Genomic DNA, 22559 nt, shown 5'->3' on the forward strand with positions numbered 1-22559 from the left:
TTTACATATAACGCAATAATAACGTGCTATTATAGCACTCGGTCGGCCGGTCCGATAATAATAAAATAATAATGTTCACGATCGTATTGAAACAACTAACAACAACAAAAAAAAAAAAACATAATCACGAGATCTACATAATATGGCGTTATATACACATACATTATACCTAGTTAATAGCTATTGTTGTGCGGGTGCGATAAATATACACCATGTGATTATAATGTTATAAATAATATATAGATAGTCACGATACAAAATAATATTATCGTCATGTACACATTTGGTTTTCTATCGAAACGAAGACAACGGTTGAATTGTAATTATACGAAATTGGGGGGAGGGTGACAAACGAAAACCTTAGATCATCCCAGATGGATGTTAAAAATTGCTATCATAGTATATTTTTATTGCGATATTGTTTAAAGGTAATATTATTATATATTTGATATATTGTGCAGAAACGCGTAGTCGGGAAAGTTTTACGCGTATACTCCTTCGCTTTGCGGCGAGAAATTCAAACTTGGAAACGCTCCAAAACAAACCGCTCGATCGGTAGTCGTGTGTAAACGATAATCGCGTGCGACCGATTCCGAATACAAACGTGTCCACCTCCCCCGCCCCTTCTCCTTTAACAACCATTCAACAGTTTCGTTGTTGTTTGGCGTTTTACGTTAATGGTATTCGCTTTTACCAGTACAAAACAAAAAAACGTTTTTCTAAATAATACAACGATAATGAGCGACGTCCGCTCTGACTGAACGGCGAGGGGGAGTAAGATATCAGAATCATGAAAACAGATCAAAATATATTTTTATGTTCCGTTGTTTTGGAAATAAATATTATAATATTACTTACGCGGTTTGTTTGTTTTTGGCAGTGACCCGTGAATTCGCTACTAAGTTTAGTTAATATTTTTTTCGGGTTGACTTTGTATTTATAGCTTTGCGTTGGAAATTTTTGGTAAGTTTACGGGTGACTCGTGTCATTAAAAAAACATTATACAATAATATAATAATTTATGTAAGTAAACTATAGTATATGTAATTTATCAAAGTATATCATGTACAACGTTTGAAATAATAATGTAGGTTAATTGTCGTGGTCATAAGCAATGTGGGGGTGTATACTTCACTAAAATAATATATTCTCTTTGGTGCGACAGTGTATATTAAGTTTACTTCGTTTTTTCAAAAACTTTAACGACACCGATACTATATTATGTTGATGGTGTAACATAATTTAGTGTTATACATTCAGATATTATCAATTGTATAAGAAAATATTAATACTTTTTATTATAATATACGTAATATATTGCACACATTTTTCAGATTATTTTTTTTTCAACTCTGCATAGACGTTTTAAAATCTAATAGCTTTATCAATACCATCGATTATTATTGTCTTCTTCCAATTCGAACTTTATTATCATAAGCGGAGTTTTTTTTATTAATGCCATATATTTGACTGCCACTTTTATTCGCGAATATATGTCCTCTATATTGTTTGATAATACAATTAACCAAAATTACATTTTACCAAATAACAGTAAACAACGAGCACCCGCTATTATATATTTATATGTTTGTATGTATGTATGTATGTATGTATTATCTATGTATGTTTGTATGCATGTATACAGTAAAAACAGTAATACAATAATATCATACAATGTTTCCATTAGGGTACTTTCGGTTACGCTGGCCGTTTTTACGACTTATTTAATGGAAACGTATGATTATTTTTCTAATAAAAATACTATAAATTATTGTTTACAATACTTGTAACGATATTGTTCGCAGAATGGAAAATATACACTTCTAGTTTGGGCATTTTATTATTGTTTTATTGTCGACCATTAAACGCACTATATGCAATGCGAATATCATATAGAAACTATATAGTATATCGTATACATTAAAACCAAATTTATCGTAAGTAAATAGGTGCTTATAAACTCGCACGACTGATTTATTTTCAAAGTTCATATTACTAATGTATATATCGTTGCAAACGGTGCAAATTGTTTGTAAATTCTTCCAATGTCAAAGAAAACGGTATAGCGCATACAACCCATTAGTCATTAACCCATAACGGATGGGTAGTATATGTTTACATACCACATTATGATTAATAATATTATATATTTATATAGTACATAACAAAATCAAATTGATAACGTGAAAATTTTAATGAAACAATAGGGTTTTAAATTTCGATTGCTCTATTTATTCAGCAAAATCATCGTGTCTGAAAACCTTACGCAAAAGTGCGTCATCGCAAAAAGTTTTCTCAGTGTCGTTGAACTGATGATGAAGATGCAAACATATATGGTACTATTCAAAAAGTTCCAAATCTTTATTTTGTCCTTCAAATTTTTCATTTTCAGTTGTTCAATATATTAATTCGTTATTAAAACAGTAGGTGTATCGCAACTGCAGCATAATAATATGATCGGTATTTGGTAGGCGAACAGATACGAAACAAAAGCTGAAGGGAAACCCGCAGTCTTTGCTGATATCTATTATAAATTACATATTTTAACACTATAATAAATTGCAACGATATCCAACGGTGCTATAGTGCTATAATATTATGTAGATGATGTGGTCTAAACGAAATAGCGCTCGGTGAACTACGACAATTAGAGGTGTGTGGGATTCTCTCGGTTCGGTCCGATACTGTAAATGGTGTTCTATATGCGTAAGTCGGGCCGGTATTATATACTTACCTATACTCCATCGCCCACGAAATGAAATAGGGAAAATAATTTATTTGCATAGGTATGAGTAATGCGTTTTTCTGTTAGTTATTCCTATTTTATATCTTAGTTTTTTCCGAAACATTCGTGCGCGGTTGACCTAACCGGTTGTTCATGACGTTATAATATTTATACCTGCCGAGTTCATAGCAATTGCGACGATGAAACCCGCACGGCTATGAAAAATATTTTTACCGTGGAATATTGACACCCTCACCCCTCGCATCGCACAATCATACCTCGTCGACCCGGAAGAGCTGGTAATGGATTTAAATCGCGAAATCATCGTTAGGACGTCGTCTGTGACGCGTTAAAATCGTTAACAATATAATATAATATTGTGCGAACGCGTGACATCATAATGTCGAATAACTCGTGCGACGCTTCGTAATCGAAAACGATGCAACGCAATTTCCGGCGACGACGAGATATATAAATGGTATTTTTCATCCCCGTAGACGATATTATAGGGTTATTGTGTGTGTATATACGTGTAGGTGCGTAGCAGTACATTTCGTTTTTTTAACGTTTCCTCGTATTTTAGTGGGGTGAGCTACGGGGTAGGCCACCTCGGCGGTAGCGTCAGATAATATGCACACAGTCGAACCAACGACTCTCGAGACAATTAATGTTTGTTTAATACTAAGCACTCGGAACGTATATATATATATATATATATATAACGACTTATAGTGCAATAATAATTATATTATTACTTTGACGTCGAATTTCCTCATGGAAAACCGGCCCCGTTGGATAACTGCGTTATATCATTATTTAGTATTTACGCACTATAACTACAGTAAACGAAAAGCTTTGCTTTTATTCCGGTCTTCCGAACTCGTATCGATTCGTTATAATAGTATATTTATTTATTTTTTTCTTTTTCCTCGTTATTATTTCCGAAATATATTATATATGTATAACCGTACTAGGTATACTCGCACGTCTGTGTACATTTATTGATGCGTAATTCGTTGAAGTCATATGTATTATATAATGTGTATTACTATGTACATTTCATATCATATAACTAATATTGACTATATTATGTAAACACACATTTTAATATTCTTTAGTAAGTACGATGCTTATATTATTTCAATAATGTTTTAATAACACATACTATTATATCGAATTGTTTATTATTGTGACTGCCTCGGGTCATAATATTAGATACACACAACATACGCAATATTATTAACTTATATGTTATAAATAATTACTAGTTTTTTTTTTTAATGTTTATATTAAGTTTAAGAAGTCTAACTCCGTAATTTTTACATTAATAAATTGTATTGGCAAGTACTTAAAAAGCATAGAAACTTTTAAATTGCTTGCATCTGTGCACGATTTGTATTCACGTCAATATTATTAGTACTTATAAAATATTACTTACTCAAAAACTACTCGGATTTAAATATTTTCGATTTGTGATGAATATTGTAGGTACCTACTGCTATTTCATTGGTATAGGGAGTATAAATTAAAGCGTACAAGTACTTAAAAAGAAACGTAATAGTAAATTGAATTACTTGTTTGATTAAAAAATATAATTTTATAGAACTATATTAATAAATATGTGCTAAAAAGTATTAAAATCAATTTTAATTGTCTACCTTATGAAATGTTTAATGAATAATTTGTTTTATATTTGTTCAGAAAAATATACCACTATAAACACCATTATATTTTAAAGATTCGTTGAATGCGATCTAAAAAATAAAATTATTAATAACTTCCTCGTGTTTACGGATAATTATGATTTATCGTATATCGAGTAGTAAATGACGACGCAATTTGAGCAAGTTTTCTCCGTTGAAGGTTTGTTGAAATGTCGTTACTACACAATAAAAAAAAGCTTCAACATGTTAAAATATTTTAAGTATTGTTTACGCTCAGTTTCTATATTCTATATTCTGTCAATATAAGTTAAAATTTCCACTTAGAACTTTTTTAGAAAATACAAGATTTTAACCCCCCTTCCGTGGTCTAATCCACATGAGATTGACATGAAGACGACCCTGGCAAGAATTTTGTTGTTTAAACGAACGTACACAACGATAATAATCAAATCCTCTGCAAGGCTTGTGAATATTATTTTTTTACGTACGAAAAACGGCACTGCGTATACTACCTATACTAGCTGCATCCACAATAAGTAACAAAGTATCGTGTCGTTTTTAACTTAAGCGACCAGAATAATATAACATGTTACACGGCACGTAATAAGTATTACGATATACGGTCGTTGAACGCTTACACGTATAATATATATTAGAATTATACGAGTCTGGTTGTCCGCAAGTCGGTGGGCGGACGACGTGGTCGTCGGCAAACGCAACGGAATGCGATGGCTGATACCATAAGACTGAGTGAAATTGAAATGTTTTTTGTGTTTACTTTTCTCTTTAGATTTTTTTCTCGCTAGCACGTCACATACAATACCGTGTGCTGAGCGGTCGCGGAATCACTCGACCAGGGTAGGGACAAACAAAAAGAAAAAAAATGCAGAATACAAATAGTCAATAAATAATCGTATACGTAGCCGCAGCAGCCGGCATTCCCCGACGCGACCGGTTGCCAAGACCAGCGACGCTCCTTGGGCCAGTGAAGTTCAAGGCCACAATAGTTACATATTATTATCAGTTGACACTGCGTGCGGTCGTCTAGGTACCAGATCGCCAGGTGAGCTCAAATATTGTTCACCACCCTCGTTTTCAATTTATTTTTATTTATAAAATTCCACAATTGAAATTTTTTATAATTTAACAACATCATATCTTACATGATATTTTTAACCTACGAACCAATTAAATAAAAAAAAAAAAACATGAAAAATTGCATTTTTAAAAAAACCATGAAGCTTAATATGTATTGTATGTTACTTAAGTGAATCAATTATTATTATTTTTTTGTTTGATCAGTCCTTAAAAAATCGTCGATATTCAGAAACGAGTCAAATAATTCACAGTTTTCCTCGAGTAAAGTAAATAAATTACCATAACAGGTAAAATTGATTAAAATATGAAATTTTATCATAACTATAGTATGTTGGTTAAATATTTTTATGAATAAACGGTTTATAGCGCCATACCTAAACTAGCTAAACCGCTTCACGTGTAATCAGCTTATCATTCTGTTCGATTTTTTCAGTAATTGTTCTATTTATGTACTATTATAATATAATAATATACGCTTAAACCATATCAGTGAAATTATACATTTGATTGCACTACTGTCTTGTGCACCCATTCATAATAATATATTGTATATTAAAAATGTGTGTTTAACCGTGCAAAATCATTAAAATAGGTGGATAATGTTCACATATTATTATAGGTATTAAATATAATGTCAAAATCGCGTGCCAAGCACTATTATCGAAAACTCGTACTGAGATAATATTATTTTTACTTACACATAATATACAAAATAAATTAAGTATATTTTAACTCGACTTCCGTGACGATACAAATGAATTGTTTGAACACATACCGATATAAGGATCATTTTTTACGTCTATAAATCGTTTTGTTCATCATTTGTGACCAAAATAATAATAACAATAATAACAACATAAAACGACTCTGTAGGATTTTAATCGTGTAAATACTAAATATTATGTGGCGTGCAAAACACTAAAACTCTGTATTATTCATGACGATAAGCATCGTCGGCCGCCACAGCAGTGGTCGGTTTCCGCGATCCCCATCGGGTATTCGTTTATAAATTTACCGTACTACCTACAACTAGTAGTTATAAAATAATTTAATAATTATAGTGCAGCGGCATGCGTCTGTTTCCCAAAGTTCTAAATCACGTCAGAATCGCACCTGGCTAAGAATATACTGCATTTTATTTTATGTCCAATAACTACGCGCAAGCCCAAAATTGTAATATTTTAACATTGCACTCACAAAAATCATTTGGTGAAACGTTAATATTTTTAATAGCTGGAAAAATGTACAAATTAATTAGTTGTTAATCACTTTTAAAATTTTCTGTTTAATCGTACATCTTCCTTTTAACTTAAGTTCTTAGAATTAACAACGATTTAGTTTTAAAAATACCACTGGTCGAGTTAATGATAATGCTTTTTGTTGACATTGTCAAATAATTCAAAACTTTTCAAACGATCAAGTATAGTATTAACTAATATATTAAATATACACATTAATTAAATTAATTTTATCACATATTATTACCTCTACTCGTGTTAATATAAAAATCAATTATGTTATAAAAAAAAACTATATTGTATTGCTATATATATTTTATCTCTATGTTATAAATATTAAATAGATTATATGAATAAAAAAAAAAAAATGATAATTTTTTATACTTTTAAAAATTATCATTTTCTTCATCGACACCGTACTTAACTATTTCTTTAAATATTGTACAAAATAATATTAACCGTTTACATACATATGTAGATATATACATACATATGAATGTATGTAATCTAACCACATAGTTTGAAGGGGTTGAAGAGAATTTGTCCCGATTTATCGTTGTATTACCGCCGCGATGCGTTATAAAGTGTGTTCGCATAATGTGGATTTTAATCAGACTCGACAGACACACACACACGGCTTCCCGTAATCTAGACTATGATCCCAAAGGGACTAAGCGACGTACTATTTAATAATAATAATCTTCTGTAATAGAGTTGTGCACCACAACTATACAAAACTAGGTAGGTATATACGAGTTCCCAGATGGGACATCTGTCCCGCAGCAATTTATTGAAACAAGTGATGGATTTCAAACAATTATACATTTTGATCAAATCAAACCCATGATGTGTTAAAATATAAAATCTCATAACTATATTATTGTTTTTGGTTATACTTTTACTTTATTATTTTAATCAAAACAAAAGATTCAATATCGAATCATAAATAATTATATTAACAGAAGTACTATTGTATTTAAATATTTAAACGATATCATTAGAATACACCATCGAGTTATTTAATAGTATTGTTATTTATTATGTATACTTGAAAACAACATTCGTACTTTTTATTTACCTAAGCACAACAAATTCGTAATTGATTTTAATTAATAAAATTTCTGTTTATGATAATATGAGATTATGGTGCGCATCTACTTGTATTATACGCGAATATGCGAAATGTAATTAAATGGTTTGAGATACAAAAAGATAACGCGTTTGTTAGGCTAAATCAGATAAACGATTTAATTCAGTGAGATTAACTAAGGAAACCTTGACACGCTTGACATATTCTTTCACTTCCATGTTTTTACGTAAAACGATTATGATAATGTTGCGTTTGACTTGTATATTATATAGCTGATGTGAAACACGATATTATAATATATTTGACAACTAACATAATATAAAGGACGAATAAATAATATAACAACAACGTTATCGACGACCATAATAACATAAATTGGAAAATAACACGGAAATTTTGTTTCTAACAAAAAATATAAAGTCTCCGACATTAAAAAAAATTATAACTAAAAAAAAATGATGATAGTAATAATAATAATAATAATAATAATAAAGGAGCGAACATAGTTTTTCGTATTATATTCACCATCGGACTTTTATCGGGAAAACACGCCCAAAACCTGCAAGTGGTACATAAAATATTAGATTGCCTTACTTGCAAAAATTTACATAACATTATACGAAAATATAAATAAATAAAACAAAACAAAATCCGTAAACCCTCGAGAGGGGAGCACAACTTACTACGAGTTTGCGTGACGGGCGGAATTTACTTAGTGTATAGTTCGTGGGCAACGACCGACCGTCTGTTGGGAAAAATATGGATAATTAAATAAAAAATTTCATTTAATTTGTCCAGTAAATATATCTGTACTTAAGTTTCTATTTTTATTTAATTTTAAGCTATACGTTTAGTAATATTATTACACAATATTGTACAGATTATGGATGGAACATATATAATATTTTTTTGCAATTGCAATTTATGAAATATTATTTTCCTAGTTATTAGATTATTATTCATTTATTTATTAATTTTTTCACCATTTTAAAGTATATTGATAATAATATAATATTTATATTTTTAAACACTTTAAAAAGTTAGGACTCGACAACTTAATATAGTACTTATTTGTTAAGAAGCCATGTCAAAAGAAAAGAATATCACTATGACTTGAGAAATATTCTTATTTTTTTCTTCAATTTACACAAATGTTTTTCAAAAATTTTTTATCAATATATTTTATATTTATGTTCACTAATACTTTTATTTAATACATTTCACTGCAGTGAAAATTATTTAATACATTTCACTGAAGTGAAAATTATTTAATACTTAACGTTATGGTATTAATTTAACAAGTTCAAAGCTATATATATAAAAAAAATGAACCATTATTTTTTTTATATAATTGATTTAACGTTGTAAATATATGAAATGGTATACTTAAATCTAAAAAAAAGTATTTTTTCATAATTATTTTTTTCGAATATTTTCAAACGATTATATAATTATTAATATACCGTATATTACGACATTTTTTCAGGTTATTTTTTATTATCAGAATGATCTGAAATTCTATTCCAAATAATTTAAAGAAATATAATATACAATATAATATAGTATATTATATAAAATACACGTATACTATATGCTAAAAAGAAGAGCAATACAGATTTAATTTGGAAGGAATATTAAGTACAACAATAATAAGAAACAAAAAAGAACAAGTCTAAAAACTTTACAAAGTCTCGGTCTTTACTCCCAAAAACTTTTTGTGATTGTTTTCTATCTTATTTTTTTTTTTTATCAGTTGTTATTTTATTTTTGGGCGTTTTATTTTTGTACTTTCAAGTCACAACAAATGCGCATCAGCGACCACGCGTGAAGGTTTTCGTTTCGTATTTTTAAATTATCTCCCGGAAACAAAAATATATTAGCCCTTTTTTTCATAATTTATTTCAAAAAGTCTTCACATGTATTCAAAAGTAATAATAATATGCTATTAACTATGTAGTCATTATTATACCAACACTTTTTGGAGGGTGCCCCAAGCTCACGGTCTCGTAGCGTAAAAAAAATAATAAATAAATACAATAATCAATATAATATCATTGCACTTAACGTTGTCATTAATAAAATAACTAAGTTTTCTTTTTTCACCATTTATCCCGTGGTGTCGAGTACGATCGAAACGAAATTCACGTGTAGTATAATTCTGTGCGTTGTTATTTGATCGCCGGTATTCCGAATTCCACCCACCAACGGAAATCTTTCTTATTGTAGTTATGACCTATGGTGATACAAAAACAACAGTTATTAGTACTGCGTTGATTTTAGTCATGATTGATGAAAAATAAGGGTCGTTTCGAATAGAATAATGTATAATTCGTTTGACAACGCGTGCCTCTGATTAATTTTATTTGTTGCATGGACAAAAATAAAATAAAAATTTAAAATTGAGAAATTGTAAAACTATATTCATATAAAATATAGATATCATTGTTTAATCGTTATAACAACCCAATAATATAAACATTTAAATGTATCTTATGATTGTGCAATAATTAACAAAATATAAAATGCGATTAAACATTCAAAATAATATTATTATGCTATATTACAATTTGTTTTGTAATAATCGTTATTGTGTATATGTATAGATTATAATATTAAATAAGTCCTCGTGGAAATTAATGTTTGTTCCAACGAATAATATCAAATATGATAACATTTTTATTAGCCACTAGTAATCCGGAGTAAATTTTTTTTATGGGATATTATTCTTCATTTTGTTTTCATTATGTTTGCGTGTTTAATTTACATTTTAATCTTTCATAGAAATATAAGTTTTTCGATAATTGCCGAGAACTGTAAGTTCTGACCGCAGCATCCCTAGCTTTGTCAGTTAATTATTTCGTAATGTTACTAGAAAAGGCCGTTTAATATCTTATGGAAAACTCATCTTGCACAACGCCGATGCATCTGCCGTGTGGTGCATACCTCATAACACATATTATATAGTGAATGGTCTATCGACACGACGTCATCATGCGAACACAGCACACACATATGCATCGAACGATGAAGATTAAAATCTCGTGACTTATAATACTACTGGACATGTCGATGTATTTTTTTTTTGTTGTCTATGTAGATTCCTCCGAGTTTATAAATTTTAACGATTCTAAGTTTTGTTTCTCGGTCCTTGACATACACGCGCTACACGCGCGTGCGCTCGCGCACACACGAGTCTTCAGTTTTTATGGTGCTTGTTCAACAGTAAACATACATCCGAGGAAAACAAAATAAAACAAACAAATCGGCTTTAAATTATATACGTATACACGCTTAAGGTATATTTTATTATTATTATAACATGGAGGTACGCGCTATCAACGATTATTATCGCGTAGAGCATCGGCAGTTGGTGCAGTTTGTACTCTGTAACGAATGTGTATAATTTCATATTTTATACTCATTTTGTGTAAACGACGTGCGCAAATTAGTTACTTATTTGTATTCGTTTTCACGTTTTTTTATGATTGCATAGGTGGAATCTTGTCTGTTTAAATTTTCGTGTACGTTTCAACTAATGATATGTACACGAAAAAAACATCTACGATGAATCTATCCTGAACATAAAATAACCAAGTTAACGATATAAAATTTAAATATCTATTTTATACATTTTTCGTTAACAGTGAATTTACAAATCACAAGTTTTTAGGTACATTTACACAACAAAATTATGTTGTAATTTTACAATATATTGTAATCGGTCGATCGTTTAAAGTACATTTTAACAAATTTCTTTTTTTTTTTTTTTAAGACCTTTGTGTGACACAATTACATACCTAAGAATACTCCTGTAGAAAAAATTTACTATTCTTAACCGTTATTATATAAGTATAACTATAAACAACTTCTGATGGCCATATAACATTTTATACTCTATTTCGTCTGATTAATATTTGATGATAAAATATTCAAATATAATTATTTATAAGCTCATACAAAGTTCTGTTCGAAAACCTGAGTTTATCCAAGTCACATCGTGTTTTATGCGAAATATTTTTAAATTATAGCCTACAAGGAGTTTAATTAATATGATATAATAATACGCATTTATGATGAAACAATTATCAATCATGGTACTTTCGGAAATTAAAATAATATTATATTATAGATGTGGTTGTAGAGGTTTTGCATCGCATCTGCATTCTGAATCATGTGGCGCAAATCATCAACTACTACTGCGTTTATAATCATAAAATACTTGTTGAAGAATATAACAAGGAAATAAAAATAAATTAAAAATTTCTATAGTCATTAATAATAATAATTGACCGTACCTTTTCTGTCTATTCAAATTATTCAACTTCCCACACATGACATTCCGTTATACCGCGTTTCGCCGTGTGCTTTTACCCGTGATATACGAATAAAAGTATTTATTATATCAAAAGTAGAAATTGGAGAGAGTAAGGGCAGTACAAAAGTTTTAAAATGTTGGTTTAGCCTCCCTAAAATATTCGATGGTTATTTATCCTTTTATATATACTGTGAGCTATGTTGCAAAGTAATTAATATAATAGTTAAATTTATTTTGAACAGTTTTTCTTGAAAATCCTTCAAATACTCAAAATACATATTTTGTAAAATCAAATATCTCTAAAATACTTTATAACATCTGTATATATTACTCTGTTATAATATTCTTATTCTACTGCATGTCTATATTCAATACAGCTTATACGTAGTATACATAATTTATATTTTCTATATCTAAGTCTCAAACTATCCAAATTATGATTATGAGGTAGCGTTGATTATAAATAGACTATAATTTATATTATATATTTATAACCAATGATGGTAGGTGTGATTCATGTATATGAATATGTGTCTACAATATACATTATTATTCATATCAACTATTAATTTTTATATATATAATATATTAACTAATATTGTATTGTATATGTAATATAAATTATTACATTAACACATTGTAATTTCGACTACAAAGTGATCATATTTATGATATTTATTTTTGAATATATTTCCTGTAATATTTAGGCACAACAAATTTTGGCAGTAAGCTCTCTCTTAGAAATCTTACTACATTGCTGCCAATTAATGTTGCCCATAAGATTATAATTTGTAAGTCTAACTGCACATAGGTGATAATAATATAACGAATAAATGGACATTTTACTGGATCTTCGTACGTTAAAACTTGTAATTGACAAACGATTCGAGAAATCCACTGATGTCGTGGATAGTTTTTGTATTTAAAATTCCAACTCCCGTGAAACCGAATGGGAACATATTATTAGCAATGCGACAGTAAAATATTAGGACGACATGCATTTATCACACAATTCTCCGGAACCGGATCAAAGGATGTCATATTATAGATACTTTTCGATTAACTTACTAGGTATTGTTTTTTTATAAATATTTTATTAAGCTGTACGTTGTGTATTCTATGATATTTCCATGATGGGTAAATCGGTTACCTATCGTCCAAACAACAAAAATAAATACATTAACGGAATAATATTTATATTTATTATTATTATTATTATTTTTTTTTTTATGCTGATTAAACTCAAAATGAGTAATTATACTGTCACTCGTTCTCCAACGACGTTGCATCAATCAAACGAACAGACAAACAAATGATTTAAAAATCGTATATTCATTGCGTTTGGTCGAGTTACTGCAGCGGATTTCTTTGGATTGGTCGGCGTACAATGTATAGCTCGTTAGGTTCGTGTTTCGATAACAATACTGTAATTCGATTTGGGCCATGCAATTATATTATTATATAATGTATTAATGTATAGCTATGAATATTATACGATTGCGCAAATCGATTTCCTTGTTGGGTCTATCGTGGATGATGTATGCTTTCCCCACGCGAGTCCCTCAGGCACAAAGGTTTGAAGAACTACATAATAATGTATTATATATAATATTATACTATGGTCGTCAAGAATTTTAAACAGTAAGAAAAGCAAAAACAATAAAATACATTTACATTTACATTTATTAGGAAAAAAACGTGTTTTTAGTTAACAGAGTACCTAACTCGTTTTATACTGTTATTCTTATTTAGCGTTTAGATTGTCATTTGAACAATTAATTGTTTTTTTTTTTCATATGCGCGTGATAATTAGTTTTTAAAAATACATGGTTACCCAATCAAACTTTGTAAAAACAATATATGGAATTTTCCGGATATGTTGAAAATTAATTTTTTTCAAAATAGAATTAACTGAAATATTATGTTTTGACTAATATAATTTTTGTTGAACTTGTGTACTAAAATCAGTATATTAAAATAAAGTAAATTTTAACATATAATACGTGCCAAACTCAGATAGTGAGGGTGGTTTTAAATTGAAACATACATTTTTATTTTCGTTATATCATATACAAACTATAGAGAAGTTAGACGTCAGACATGGAGTTATTTAATACAAGAGGAAGACACTAACAGGAGTCAATGTCTTAAATGCGTTTTAGCCTATACATTGCACAATAGATGTTGTTATATCGAGTGCATAAAATAGTTATAATATAAATCAAATCGATTAAATTATATTTAACAAAACGTTTGAATCGGTGATGGTATTGTTTAAAATATAATCGATTACGAGTGAGCATAATGCAACGCTGCAATACGGTAAAATATGCACAGGTCCAACAATAATAATGCGTCTCGATTATATATTATTAACGAGAAATGGACCCGAGTTTTGCCGTTTTATTCAGTCACTTGGGAAATTTAATGAAACAGACATTATATTATTATAAACGACTGTTTCAAAAATATTGTACTCTGGGGGTGAGTTTCATCGAATAAATTATTAACTGAAATCCAATTGTCACGCAATATGGTAACACTTATGCTATACTTATAAGATAATCATAATATTCATATAGCTTTTACGGTCGAATAATAATCATCCGACTATAAAATTGACGTTTTTGAAAGTGATGCGAAACATCGACTGCAATACACATCATCAAGTTGCCTGCTTGAGAAAGTACCACGTATAACTATGAACTAAACGGAGTTACATGCAACTAGACGCCACTAAAAATCTTCAGTATAAGCATAAAATTATATTATAAGACTAGAAGTATAATCTGACTTTGTCTCAAAGCTGAACGAAATAATAAGAAATATGTCACTACATCGGTATATCTCGCTTTGGAAATTAACTCGATCGAGATGGAAAATTCATCTGTGGTGAATTGGATATAATACTTGGTATATTCTTAAATTTATTTAAAGTTATTTTATAAACTTATCTGATATCTCTGGTATTGTCTTCAAAATCTACTCGGTAGATTTTGAGTCTTATAGCTAGGTTAGGTTATAATATTAAATATTTTATTTTCTGTATTCAATAGCAACCCTTTATATAAAAAAATTCGATTTCCGTGAGTCAAAACAAAATATATTCGTAAACCAACATTCAGGGATAAAATTTTAGCGTTAAAAATAGCATATGAACTGACCAGAACTCAAATAATTTATATGTGAATAATTTATTGCTAATAATTGATCAATAACTGTGGATTTACGTAGGTAAAGAAAATCAAATGATTAAATATTATACTCATAAGTGTCCTACACGATATCGGACTTTAAGTTACGTAATAAACGTGCGTTAATTAATATATACTTGTGGGTATACTGATGATGTACAACTTAACAATCAATCGAGTAACGGGTGAGGCGGCCGCTTTCTTTTAAAGACTCGAATATACATTAAATCGTCATAACATATATAATTACATCGCTGTCGTTATAATAAGGCTGATTACGACGTTGCGTCCCGTTGCGGCACACCGATTCATATATTGTTACGGACACTCCTACTCCGAGATCGTAGGTACTTGTAGTGATTTCGAACGCATCTCGATTAGGACGTTTAAACTTATAATACGATCGTGATGTGTATTCAATGACTGGTACATCGAACAATCGCGGAATTATATATTAGTTTCGTTATTGTTGTGTGCGCAATTGCAATTCTGTTTTGGAACTACGGCGGCGGCGAGTCTAATATGTATACGCGTTATATAACATATATATATGTGTGTGTGTGTGTGTGTGTGAGGTCGAAAACCGGACAACGAAAACAGCTATATTAGCCGTTAGTCACTGCTATCAGAAACTTTGATAACATAATACAGATACTTACTACGGTATTATATACGACGAGTAAACGGTAATTTGATGGTTTTCTAGAGAGGATTCCCGTCTTCTCGTTAGCAGTAAAAAACATTTCTTATAAACACCAGACGATTGAAAGTTGCTGACACCACGTTGTGGCAAGCGACAGTATGCGATCGGATACGATGATCCTGCACATATAGCAGATGGCAGTTATAGGTAGATACAAAAACAGATCACGTTGGACAGTATATTATATAGCGACATAATATTATAGTGTTCCGGTCGAATTTTCAGTTGTATCCGACAAACTTGCGGGGTTTTGTGGGTCAGCGCCGTGGGCGTGCGCGGGTCTGTTAGCGGGAAGTGGAGAAACATCGTATCCCCGGGCCCAGTGTTTCTTCTCCACACCCGTCGATCCAACACCCGTACCAGTGAAGTGAACCCAGCACCGGCCGGCCATCATCCAACCAAGGGCGATAACCGCCACGGCTTCGCGCGATTAATGAAGTCGTTTGTATTCGGCAAGCTAACGCGCTGCGAAAATTCGCACCCTATCTACGAGCCGGAGACCCGAAAGGAATATCAATTCCTAGCGACAACGACTTTGTATACGGGGCAGTCGGTGAAGTATACCGAAACAAACGGAATATCCGGCGGACGGAATCGAATTTACGAGACGGTATACACGATAATATAATATATATATGTATAGGTATTCCGTGGGATGTTTGGAATTTACAAAATCGTAAGTGTATAATGTAATGTATATGCGCGTATCATGACCGTTTGCGCGGGCGATCGGCCGTCCGTGCGTTGGGTGCAATAATAATAACGACAACAATTTATGGTATAGCAGTTGGCTATTCCGAAGATTTACGCACACTCCGCTCATTGGGGAAGTTTTTCGATCGCTAAGCAACTATATAATATTATAATGTATATATGTGTGTTAACTATATATATATATATATATATATATATATCGTTATTTCGCGTCGGTAAAAGAAAACACGATTTTTTTGAAACGCCCACGATCGTTGTGTATATTATTGCGTGTGTACTGTGCATAATATGTATATGTGTTATTATGATACCGCGGCGTACAGACAATGATAATAATATAACGCTTTTATATGCGAAACGTATAAGAATTTTTCGGGTTAAGCCGTGTCGGTATCGTACAAGCACGAGCGCGTGTTCACCAAGACCTCGTGCGTTGTATTCGTAGATACGATGGTATTGTACGCACATCCGTCGTGACGGTCTGTCGCAATTTTCTGTAGGCATAACCAACGACGTTGGCGTCGACCACGCGAACTGTGACCTGGAGGAATTTCTTCGACAATCTGACTACGTCGCCGCAATTACAGTTTGATTAAAAATGAGGGGAAAAATCGATTTTATTATCTCTGTGTACGAGGTGCAAAGTAGCAAGTATCAACCTGCTAGGATTATTGTTATCATACTACATTTGATGTCGGCAAGAACGAGTGTGCACTGACAGTGTACATAAATAATGATTTTATCATGCTCTGCTGTCGCAAATTTATTAAAAATGTCCTCACTGCTTTGATGTATCTCTCTCAATATAATATAGTATGTGATTTAAAAATTTTAAAGCATTTTTTTAAGTTATAACATACTGACATACACATAGTTGAACGCGTTTAGCTATGCTCTAACAGAACAAAGTTTTCGACTGTTTTATGTGAAAAATATTTCTCACAAGTCGTTATAATAGTAACTATAAGTAGAAAGGGTAAATCTATGTGTGCGATATTATCACCCTGTCATATTACAGTTAAACTAATGAATATTGGTGTTATGACACTCACACTCAGCTGCAATACATAACCTTTAATAGTATTATATATTTATCACATTTCGAATAGATCGTAATAACAAAATGATTACTATAATAATATGTATGAGTATTACACTAGACCGGTTTATCCACGTACTTTATAATCAATCATTATCCGGTATAGTAAATTATAGCAGCGTGTCATATGCGCGTGTTTCACGCCGCTCTTCTGTTTTCTGCCGCCGTTCTACTGTCGGGCTTATATTATTAACAACGTTACGAGCAAGGTACCCATGTAATAGAATATTATGTGCGTATACCTGTGACTACAGCTACTTACGAAAAATCACCAACGAAACGAATTTCTTTCCGTCTGACAAATCGGTTGCTTATCTACCGGCGAGTTTGTTTTCGAAACACCATTTGTCGTTTTGTTGTATATTTTTTCAACCGTTTCCCTCATCCACCCCCACCCAAAACAAATACACACATACACACACACACACACACACACACACACACACACGACTGTATTGCTTTTCTCGCCGTCTGTTACTATACGTTCTACACATATATACATAGCAATGTACCGGTCCACTGTAATTTGTCTTCATTAGTCTCGACCGAGTTAAGGTTTATTTGCAACCATTAATACCAGTATAGTATATTAAGTATATATATATATACACGGTATGGTGGTAGTCGAAGCAGCCTGCAGTACATAACGTAAAGAGGAGTACAAAGTGACTGTACCTAAAAACGTTACCGAGTGGAAAAGTTAATGTTTAATATCGTACCGCCGTCTGACCAGGTCGGGGCGGGCAGGTTTCAAATATTTTCTGACGCGTTCTCACACCCGCCACTACATCCTTCCGTCCGGTAATCGCTAATTGAATAACGCGCGCACGCGTATACGGTAAATAGTACCTATAGGAATAGTGTATATAAATAATATGGCAGTGGTTGGAGGAGGCGAACGTTATTTCAGCGAAATCAAAATAAAGGGGATGTCTCTCATCCGCCGCACACGGTCTCATCACCGACCCTAAATTCTATTCAAATAATCACAATGTAGCTGCATATTATATTCCCGCGTGTATGTACGGGCGTTGTTGCTAAAACTCGTCTAGAAGCGTTTTTAGATTTGGCACACGTACGCGGAATTCAATACAGACATTACCGATACACGTTTTAACCGGGTAAGCCGTAATGTGGGCACCGACACAATATAAAGACCCGGAACCTCACGTTTAAAAGATGTGTATTGCTGCGTTTAAAACTGCAAGAGCCCCAGACAGGTCTATTCATTTTTACTATGATTTTCGTGTCTCTTGACATTTTCACAGAAGTCGTTCTTCCATTTGCGTTGTCGATTCGGATCGGTTATCGGATATTATTTACCGTGACAACTGACAACGTTCGCACGACGGACATTTTGCGAAGAGGGTCGCCGTCTAGATTCGAACAATAAGAACACGACCGACACAATAACAATAAACAATATAACGCACACGACATCCTATTTCATTTGACAATTTACGTAGGTATTTTAATAACGTTATGTTTGGTCTAAAGCGATTATATTTTCGAACATATTATACAACTAAGAAACTTATGATATTCATCTATTGTAGTATACAGGTTGATTCACCAAGCACGCTCACCTCATGTTTCTTCTTCATTAATGTACTAATTAAAAAACTGATTTTTGGAATTTAAAGATCAAATTTTCAAATTCTCGAGATTTTTTTGTATTTATATAGAAACATATACGATAAAAATCTATATTTGAACGTATAGTTTTTGAAATATTTAGCTTTGTGTAATAAAGATAATAAGGATAATAGATCAACGATAATGTGATTAAATGATAAATGAAAATATCGGGTTGAGCATGAATAGCGAATCATCCTGTAGATGACGAATTTTTGTTGTTGTTTGTTATACTTTATAAATATAGACTATATACGGTATGATCTATTCTCAGATTGATCGGCGGCGAGTATAAGTACACTGGCTGAAAATAATTTAGTTTCTTATGGTAAATTTATTATATTAACACCGATGACCGAAGCGAATTGTGATAGTTATTAATTTAAATAAAAGACAGGACATTTTAGTCGGATCGTCCATGATCGTTCCTAATATTAAAAAAACCGTGTTCAGTCATCCAAAAGGGTTGACCCTTCGGGTCGTTTTATTTTACTATAAACAATAACGGCCGAGAACGCCTTTATCGCGTCTTTTGAATTTATTGTCCGGAAAACTTTTATCACTCGGAGAATTATAGATACGCCGTGTGATTTTATTTTGTATATTTTCTGTCTGTTGATTAATAGCAGTATTTTATTATGTGTAATGACTAATGTCTAATAGACATACTGTATGAACGCGCGCGTATTTTTATAAGACGTGCGCATTACAAAAACACACTGTTGAGATATGACGCGTAAAACTAATACAAATAAAACTACGTTGTTTGATTACAGTTGTTGTACACGATTTTTAAATGGCATAATAGATATTATTTTCTCGTTATGTCACAGTTATTTCATAGTGTGAAGGCGTTCCTATGACATCATCAACGTTGACATTATGTTTTTAATATCCATAATCCATCCGCTTTGACGTTATCGTATAGAAGTGAATATTTAACTATAAAATTAGACTTTTATTATTGTGTTGATATTTCATTTATTGCAAATGTTTTATATATACACAAGTTATTAACGCAATGTAATTTATTAAAGACACACAAATGAGAAATCTACTAGTATTTGATGTTCTATAATCGGGTTTTCACGTCGGTTTAGCATTATATTATTATGTTATTATATCAAATTATTATTATCCTCACCATACATAGCGATGGCGATAAATAAATAATATGCAACGGTATATGGGTAATTAACATGCTAAAAACAAACACCCATATTTTTATTGCTTATATAGTTTACGGCCGTATAAAAATGCCAAATTAGACTATAAAAAAAACCTATAGTTATATAAGTACCGTGGATCGTTGTTTTCAAATAATTTGCTGGTTGTAACATTTCACTAACATATTTCGTTTACTCATAGAACCCATAAATCAAAACGGATTTTAATACAAACACATTTTTTAAACGTCGTTCGAATTTACTTGACGCATATGTGTATAGGTATAATATTATAATACCGAGTGCTGACGATGCCTACTCGAAAATATAAAATTGCGTAGGTACGAATATTCTAGTCAACACGAGTCGATGAAACAACTATAAAAACCTCACTTCTATATTGCAGGAAATTTATTATATTTCGTATAAACCTACATAATATTATTATATCTATATATTTCAGACAATTGAAAACTCCGGACGGACAGGTCTTTTCGGTGATTTATCGACGTAATATTGAAATATCTAAATGATTTACTATTTTAGCGCGTGTTGTATTACAGACAGCGTACTGTAGGACATGATAATATTTACAAACAATTGAACGTTTTCTCTGTATGTTTGGATACTATTATGTAAATTTGAATTATTATACAAACACATATTATTATAGTCGTTGCGACTAAATTGTAATTATTGTGAATATAATGATACAGTTATTATTGTCATATCGTTCGGGGTTTATAATTTATATGCGAGTATTTGAATGAAGTATAATATTATAATCTAGACGAAATGTTGTTATACTGGAGTACCGTGAGAAGCGATTACGCCATTTATATTTTGTACTTGGCGTGCGATAGCATGGAGAATAATTTTGTTGGAAAAAAACCGTGAATGCGGATTAATGTTTTTTTTTTTTTATTATTTAAAGTAATTTAAACGGTTATTAAATCTTCCCTCAAAATAATGTCGTACTTAAAAAACACATTAAACGGAACGTAAATTCAAATAGATCCCCGCGACCAATATATATATATAAATATATATATTTGTACACAGTGGTTTCTTCACTGCGGGGGTAGGTAAAATATTTAAAAACACGGACGAAGAGACTGGAGGCATCTGTTCACCCGCGGAATGGTCGATAAAATGCTTCTGAATTATTATTACTTTTATTATTATTATTATCATTTTTTTTTTCGATTACGTTTCATTTCATTAGGCAAAGGCGAAAGAAAATAAAAATGAAATGGGTGTCAGATGGTGGGATGACGGGAAAAGGACCGGGAGTGTACGCAAAACGAAAGAGATATTCGCCGATTCTTATACAACCAGCAACAACTCACTCCAAAGAGACGTTTGTTTTCGGCCCCCGTGAATTTATTAGTCTCAGTCATTTTTAATTGTCGAGGTGGTTTCGCTTTTCTTCCGATTGTTTTTTTCCCTTGTCTCGTCCCACGCGAGCTACTGCAATGCTATTTTCTTTTTCACTCTCTCAACCATTCTATAGCCCTGGTTGTCGTTTTAATGGACGCCATCAATTCAAAGCTTAAAACACAACAAAAACGAGGAATAATAATTGTTATTATCCGCCGCGGAAAACCATAAATTCCCGAACCGAAAACATTAATACGCGCATAGTGGCAGACTTACATAAATTCATTAGACGGTCGAACTTCTCGACGTGTACCGTTAATTATTGCATCCCTCCCGTCTTCTGGTCAACCTATATATACTTATTATTATTATATTCATGTTTTAAAACCCATTTTTCTGAGCGAATATTAGAAGTGTCAATTCAAGTTAGGTTACGACGGTTAAAACTTTTTGTCTTCTTATAAACTTACATGTATTATTATTCAAGTGTATTATATATAAGCATGTGTAAGTGTCGACAATTATTTGTAAAAATACC

At 31.4% G+C, this 22559-nt stretch overlaps 1 protein-coding gene across 2 annotated transcripts in view; it reads left to right on the forward strand.

The window, feature by feature from the left end:
* LOC113549744 overlaps positions 1-22559 on the forward strand; it is a 98764-nt gene that overhangs the window by 48926 nt on the left and 27279 nt on the right. Inside the window, exon 1 of one of the 2 annotated variants that reach the window (XM_026951212.1) lies at positions 5356-5452. The exons of the other annotated variant lie outside the window; for it this stretch is intronic. The gene's annotated coding sequence lies outside the window, so the exon portion shown is untranslated. Of the gene's footprint in view, positions 1-5355; positions 5453-22559 lie in introns of those variants that run through there. 2 annotated transcript variants of the gene reach the window in all.

This window comes from Rhopalosiphum maidis, chromosome 1, assembly GCF_003676215.2.
Source record: "Rhopalosiphum maidis isolate BTI-1 chromosome 1, ASM367621v3, whole genome shotgun sequence".
Classification (NCBI taxonomy): domain Eukaryota; kingdom Metazoa; phylum Arthropoda; class Insecta; order Hemiptera; family Aphididae; genus Rhopalosiphum; species Rhopalosiphum maidis.